This window comes from Argiope bruennichi, chromosome 9 (genome assembly GCF_947563725.1).
Source record: "Argiope bruennichi chromosome 9, qqArgBrue1.1, whole genome shotgun sequence".
Lineage (NCBI taxonomy): Eukaryota > Metazoa > Arthropoda > Arachnida > Araneae > Araneidae > Argiope > Argiope bruennichi.
In genome coordinates this window covers 54,364,726-54,370,725 of record NC_079159.1, presented here as the reverse complement: position 1 = coordinate 54,370,725, position 6,000 = coordinate 54,364,726, and the positions used below count along the sequence as shown (strand labels likewise).

At 27.0% G+C, this 6,000-nt stretch overlaps 1 long non-coding RNA gene across 1 annotated transcript in view; it reads left to right on the top strand.

The window, feature by feature from the left end:
• The first annotated feature begins 1,331 nt into the window (after positions 1 to 1,331).
• The window catches only part of LOC129984636 (uncharacterized), a 59,102-nt gene continuing 54,433 nt past the window's right edge, over positions 1,332 to 6,000 (top strand). The window contains exon 1 of the long non-coding RNA XR_008785512.1: positions 1,332 to 1,416. This is a non-coding gene — a long non-coding RNA (uncharacterized LOC129984636). The remainder of the gene's footprint in view (positions 1,417 to 6,000) is intronic.

Sequence of the window (6,000 nt, the reverse complement as noted above, 5' to 3'; positions counted from 1 at the left end):
TTTTTGGACTTAAGGAGATCTAAAAAATGGAGATTCCAGTATATATATATATATATATATATATATATATATATATATATATATATATATATATATATATATGATAAGGAGGCATCTAATAAATATTCCAAAAAAATTTGTCGATAAAAAAAATAACATATCTTTGCTAAAAGGATTCAGATAAAATTTTGCAACTGTCAAATTTAACTTTATCAAATTTAAAACTGTCAAAAGAACTTTAAAGTTTCAAATTTGTAGCTTGTGGCATCATTAATTACTATTATTACATAAGTAATTATTTTTTTATTAATTAAACATTTTATACGATAAAATTAAAATAAAAGACAACGTTAAAGTTATAGGAACAAGGAAGTCCTAAATTTTCTTATCAATAATATTATTAGTAACACGAATATTTTTAATTTCTGAATTTATGTATTAACTTACAGCACGAAAAGTTATTAGAAGGACGAGGAATTTATGACTAATGATTTGTTAAAGATATTATTAAAAAACATGCTTGGATGGAAATTTATAAATTTATTATTTTAAAAAATTAACTCTTAATCGAGATCAATTATTACAGACAAGTGAAGTGAATTGCAATGGAAACAGCATTTTCAGTTATATGTATCAAATATACATATATATTCAGCTACGCAATATCTTTTTATTTATTTTTTTACATACTACTAAAAATAAACAATCAAACATAATTTGATAAATGGGTTTATATATATAATGATTCACTTTTATTAAAAGTCTATAATTAGGATTTTATTATTAACTGTTATCAAAACAATTGAATTTAAATAAAACTAACCAAAGCCAAGAAGAAAGGAAATTATTTGGTCACCAATATAGATTTATCTAATGGTGACATTTTGATAGGAATTTATGATTAAAAGGACAGGTTTGATTTTAATTTGATTTTGATAATAATTGATTTTATAATAATTTGATTTTGATTGAAAAGGATGAATTTTGATTAATTTTATCAAGAAATTATATAATTTTTTATTTTAACCTAAATCCTAAATTTTTTTAAACACAAATTTTTCACATTTATGCAGAATTTAAAAAAAAAAAATTGCAAAAACGGAGATTTTTATGTAAAAGCAAATGATAAACTTCTTTAGGACTTATGGTGAATTTCCAAAGCACTGTTGCGACTTTGGTGGGTTAGTGAGAACGAGTATTCGAGATTACTTCTTCTATATTTTTTGTTTGTATTTCAATTAATAGATGGCGCTAGAATTTTGAAACGAGTTACACAATTGGGAAATTCCTGTTTTGGTTAGAAGGTTATTTCGCAGCATATGTTTAAATGTTATAGTTTCAGTTTAGGTAGATGTCACTTTTGGTTTGTTTCTTCTTGTTCGTTTCTTCTGTAGGTTGATTCTGTTTCTTCTTGGGGTGAGTTTTTGTCCTTTTTTTTTTTTTTTTTTTTTGTTTTTTTGTTTATCTTGTAGTTTTGTTTATTTTATTGTTTTCATTTGAGGAATTAATTTGTTCTGTAATATTATTTAATGACGTAATTTTGTATGTATTTACTAATTTTGGAAGCGTGTAATGTTTCAAGGTCATCCCAAAAATCTCGTGAATTTCAGCTTCATGAGATTTTTGGGTCACGATGAAAAAAATTTTAGAGGTAAGTCTGGCGTCTTTCAGGAAAGAAACAATCGCCTCCTTGATGCTCTTATCGTTTCTTTTTTTCAGTAATTCTATATTCAAGCAAGGGAAAGTTGTTTTATGACTCCTTAGTATAAATGATTTAATCATATGCGAATGATAATAATGCATCTAATTAATACTCCAAGATATTTCTGATGACGAAAAATTAATCGTAGGTGTGGCCCCCTTAGTATTGTTGACTTTAAAATGTGTGAGGATCAGAGCAGCCTTACAGACCCCAAACCAAAAATCATTAAATATATTTTATCACTTTGATAGAAAGGTGATAGTTTTGAATATTATTACATATTTGAACCATTCTGTTTTTTTTATGAAATTTTACAAGCTGATTTTCTTTGTTAATTGATTGAAGAATTATATTTTATAAGGTTGAGTTTTGAAAATGCCTTTCTTAGGTTACGTAAAAATTTTAGGTAGTTCCCTAATCTTGTTAATCATATTTAGATAAATATTCTGTGAATATTATTTTGAATTTTAAAGAAATCCCTCTTCTACGACTAAAACTGACAGAGTTATTTAGTGTTAAGACATCAATGTCTGCTTTAAGTAAACGACAAGACTAGATTAGTGAATCATCTTCGACACAGCCTCTAAATGATCTAAAATCGTCTAAAAAGGGTGGTGTTCAGTGCTTCACAACACAACATAATAATGGGGAACATTTTTTTTTTTTTTTTTGTTCAAAATGTTAAAATATCAAGAATTAAGAATCGTAATTCTTCTCTTTCAATATATTTATTGGCCTAAATAACTTGAAATATAATTCTTAATGCTTTTTAGAGCATTCTTATTAAAATTTTCTCCTTCACATTCTTTTCTTTTCGTTAATAAAATTTTCTTCCTCTCGTTCACAGAAATATGTACATTGCTTAATGAATTAAGCTAGATTTTTGAAATGATGAGCTGCAAACTCCAGTGTGCACTTCCAATAGAATTATGGAATGACTTTAATATCATAAACTTACCTCTATATTTTTAAAAATTTGTCTACAAAATTATGAGAAATTTAGTTTGAAGTACATACTTCATTATCAAATGCATTTTTAGCAAATTTATTTCTGCGTTTTAATATTCATGAAATATTTACTGTATTTCTTCAACATATGTTAAATGGTTTTGCAAGTTGAAAAGATATTATTAGAACGCAATTCAGAGTGCGGAAGGATTCGAAATTTGGCGGCTTAATTTAGTTAGATTCATGTCTATTTGTTTCTTTGGTTTTCGAAAGAACAAAAGCAAAAGAATGTACTGAAATTTGGGGCGAATGTCGTTTTCTGAACTTATTCAATGAATTAGAGGACATATGAACCAAGGGTAAACCTCCAATACCGACGGATACTTCTAATAGTCATCAAATGCATACAAAAAACAAATTCTTTGATTAATCGAGTCTCGAGCCTGAAGACTTTCGGCCTCGAAGCCTAGACTGCATCTAGATCATCATAGCTATGATTGGCTGATTTAGTGATGGATAATTTAAACTACTTTCAGCAGTACCAAATTTTAGACTATTTCAACTAAGGAATGCATGATCTCATACGCCTCCCCCCTCCCCCGATTCATTCTGCGCGTTTCCTATTCTATCTTGGAATTTTCGTCCTTCGCAACCAGGGCCAGATTATCAAATGGATGAAGTAGAGGCCCCAGAACTTGAGTACATTTTTTATATATATTCTGACTAAATTAATTGTATGCTTTTAATTTGCCAGAATCATGCACTCAAGCAAGTTGAAATTCAATTGATAAAATACGTAAATATTATCTTAATAATCCTAATTAATTATTTTCTACACTTTCATGTTACGCTTTTTAAAAGTTTCATATATATATATATATATATATATTCATAATGTAAACATATTTTCTCAGTGCGTGGCCAAAAAATAAATGACACTTTTGGAATGTTAACTTCTATTTATTTTATCCGGGAAGGCATACTTTGTACAAAGAAAAAGGAATAGAGATGCTCCATTCTATAACGCGACGCAATAGCAAAAGAGACAAATTTTTCCCTTCGGTGATTTTACTATGCGATTCTGAGAGGGATTTCTTTGCCGAGTATTGATTTAGGCAAAAGAAACTTGGGTATCTTTAAAAGAATGTAGTAAGCATTACGGATTTTTTTTCCCTATCACTCGTATCGTGAGAAAATAAATAGTTATCAGTTTTCTAGAGGTCGTATTACAAATAATTAAATAAAAAATGGGAATAGGATTGGGAAATAAGAGAACATTTTTTAATAAAGTTTATATGGACTGATTTAAGATAAAAATTGGGGAAATTAATTAGGATTTAATTTAGATTTAAAATGTCATTATATATATATATATATATATATATATATATATATATATATATATATAATATTATAACAACATTGTTTTATAATATAAAAATGTCTGAATGTATAGCTAAATAATATTTAGATAGTGATTAAAAGTTTGCTATTTTGTTTTCAATTGTTTTAAATTTGAATCTTGAATTTTATTTATATGAGAAATATTACAACCAACTCTCTCGAAAGGGCATCGCAATTACATGATTTATCATGCTACCAGAATTTGCTACATAAAATTACTAACACAAATAATTAAGATAAGTAAAAAATATTTTGTGTAAGAAGTTAAAGATTGGAATAGAAGCTCCCTATAGGGTTTAATCCTGTTCTATTTGCAGCAGTATCTATACCATTGCCATTTCTTTGCAATGTAACAAGATTTCGTTTCTTCTTCCGATGAAAGTACACTTAAACAAGTAGTATTTTTCATGATAAAAGAACTCAAAGAATATTTGTAATATTATGAAAGAGGAATTCTGATATTTCTCAGGTGCACAATAGTGCTTCATAAAAATAATTGATGATTTCTCACAGCCCAAGAGACTCACATTATTTAGAGAAATTCCAAATATCAATAACTTTCCTGAGAAATCAACACCATGTGTATTAAAGTGGGCTGAAAAAAATAACATTCACTTTTATATTGCTATGTAGTTTAAAAATTGCGAATTGATTAAAAAAATGAGTGAAAAAAATTGATGAAATTTATTGATATCTTCCTCTTCCTAATGGAGAGTAAAAGGCGTTAAACATTGAAAATAGACTGCTTTTCATTAATTTTTAATCTTTTTATTATCATAACCTAATCCATAAAGTGCTCAATTACTTAAGGTTAATAAAATTTATTTTATCAAAATCGGTCTATAACTTCCGATCGCACATCCCTTTCAAAATAAACAAAAAGATGTTTAAAATTACTTCAATATGCAGGAAGGGAAGCACCAAATTACGAAAGAGGCACGTGCAAATAATGGAACAAATGGCAAAGTGCACATCATATGCATCAATATCATAAAGATTACAATTTTTCAACGAATTTTCCAACTTTTAGCTGGTTTTGAGATTAAGAAATTGGTGAGACTGTATGAATTTAAAAGGGTATCAAATCGAAAAAGCAAAACGATTGATACTGTAAACTTCTAGTGTATCAAGCATAGTTGAAAATTAACGATTAAAAAGTTTAACCAACACTTTATTTTCAGTAGAAAATAATCTCGAATCTTTTGCAATAGTAGATAATTTTGTATTATCTCCCGATTCTAAAGAAAAACTTACACCGCACCTGTTGCTTCTTAACCCACTAATATCTGACATTTTTGTTTCCAAATTTATTTTATATACTGGTTTCAAATAATATCTAATCAATTGAAAAAAATATTTAAGATACATGTTAAATTTTTTTTATTTAATTTTAAAAGTTTAAACGTTTTTAGAAAGGAATGGTAGGCATCGGAAGGTATATAATTTTTTACACACAAAAAAAAATATATCCAATGTATTTAATGATTCAGAAAACAACGAGTTTAAATAAAAATAATAATTTACATAAAATCTTATAATACGTAGAAAAAAATTAGGAAATTTTAGTTTTCTTTATTTATGAAAATTTGTAATACATTTATGATGTAAACCTACAATGCACTTGCTATATTTTTATTATAATTTTTGCAACATTGGGAAGATTCCCCCTCCCATCTTAGTTATTTTCACTTCTCTAGTGTTTTTCTCCATCATTCATAATTAAATATGATATTTTAAGTTCCAATTTCTCTAGTTTACCTACAGACCTTACAGGTTTCAAATTACGTTCTAGAATATATTTCTGAATGTAAACCAAACATACTTCAGAATTATACCGACTTCAATGGGTTAATATTGGATGATGGACATTCACGATATAACTTCCATGCATTCTGCACAAAAGTTTCTAATCCATATATAGCGGGTGATTATTAAAAAAAAACTAA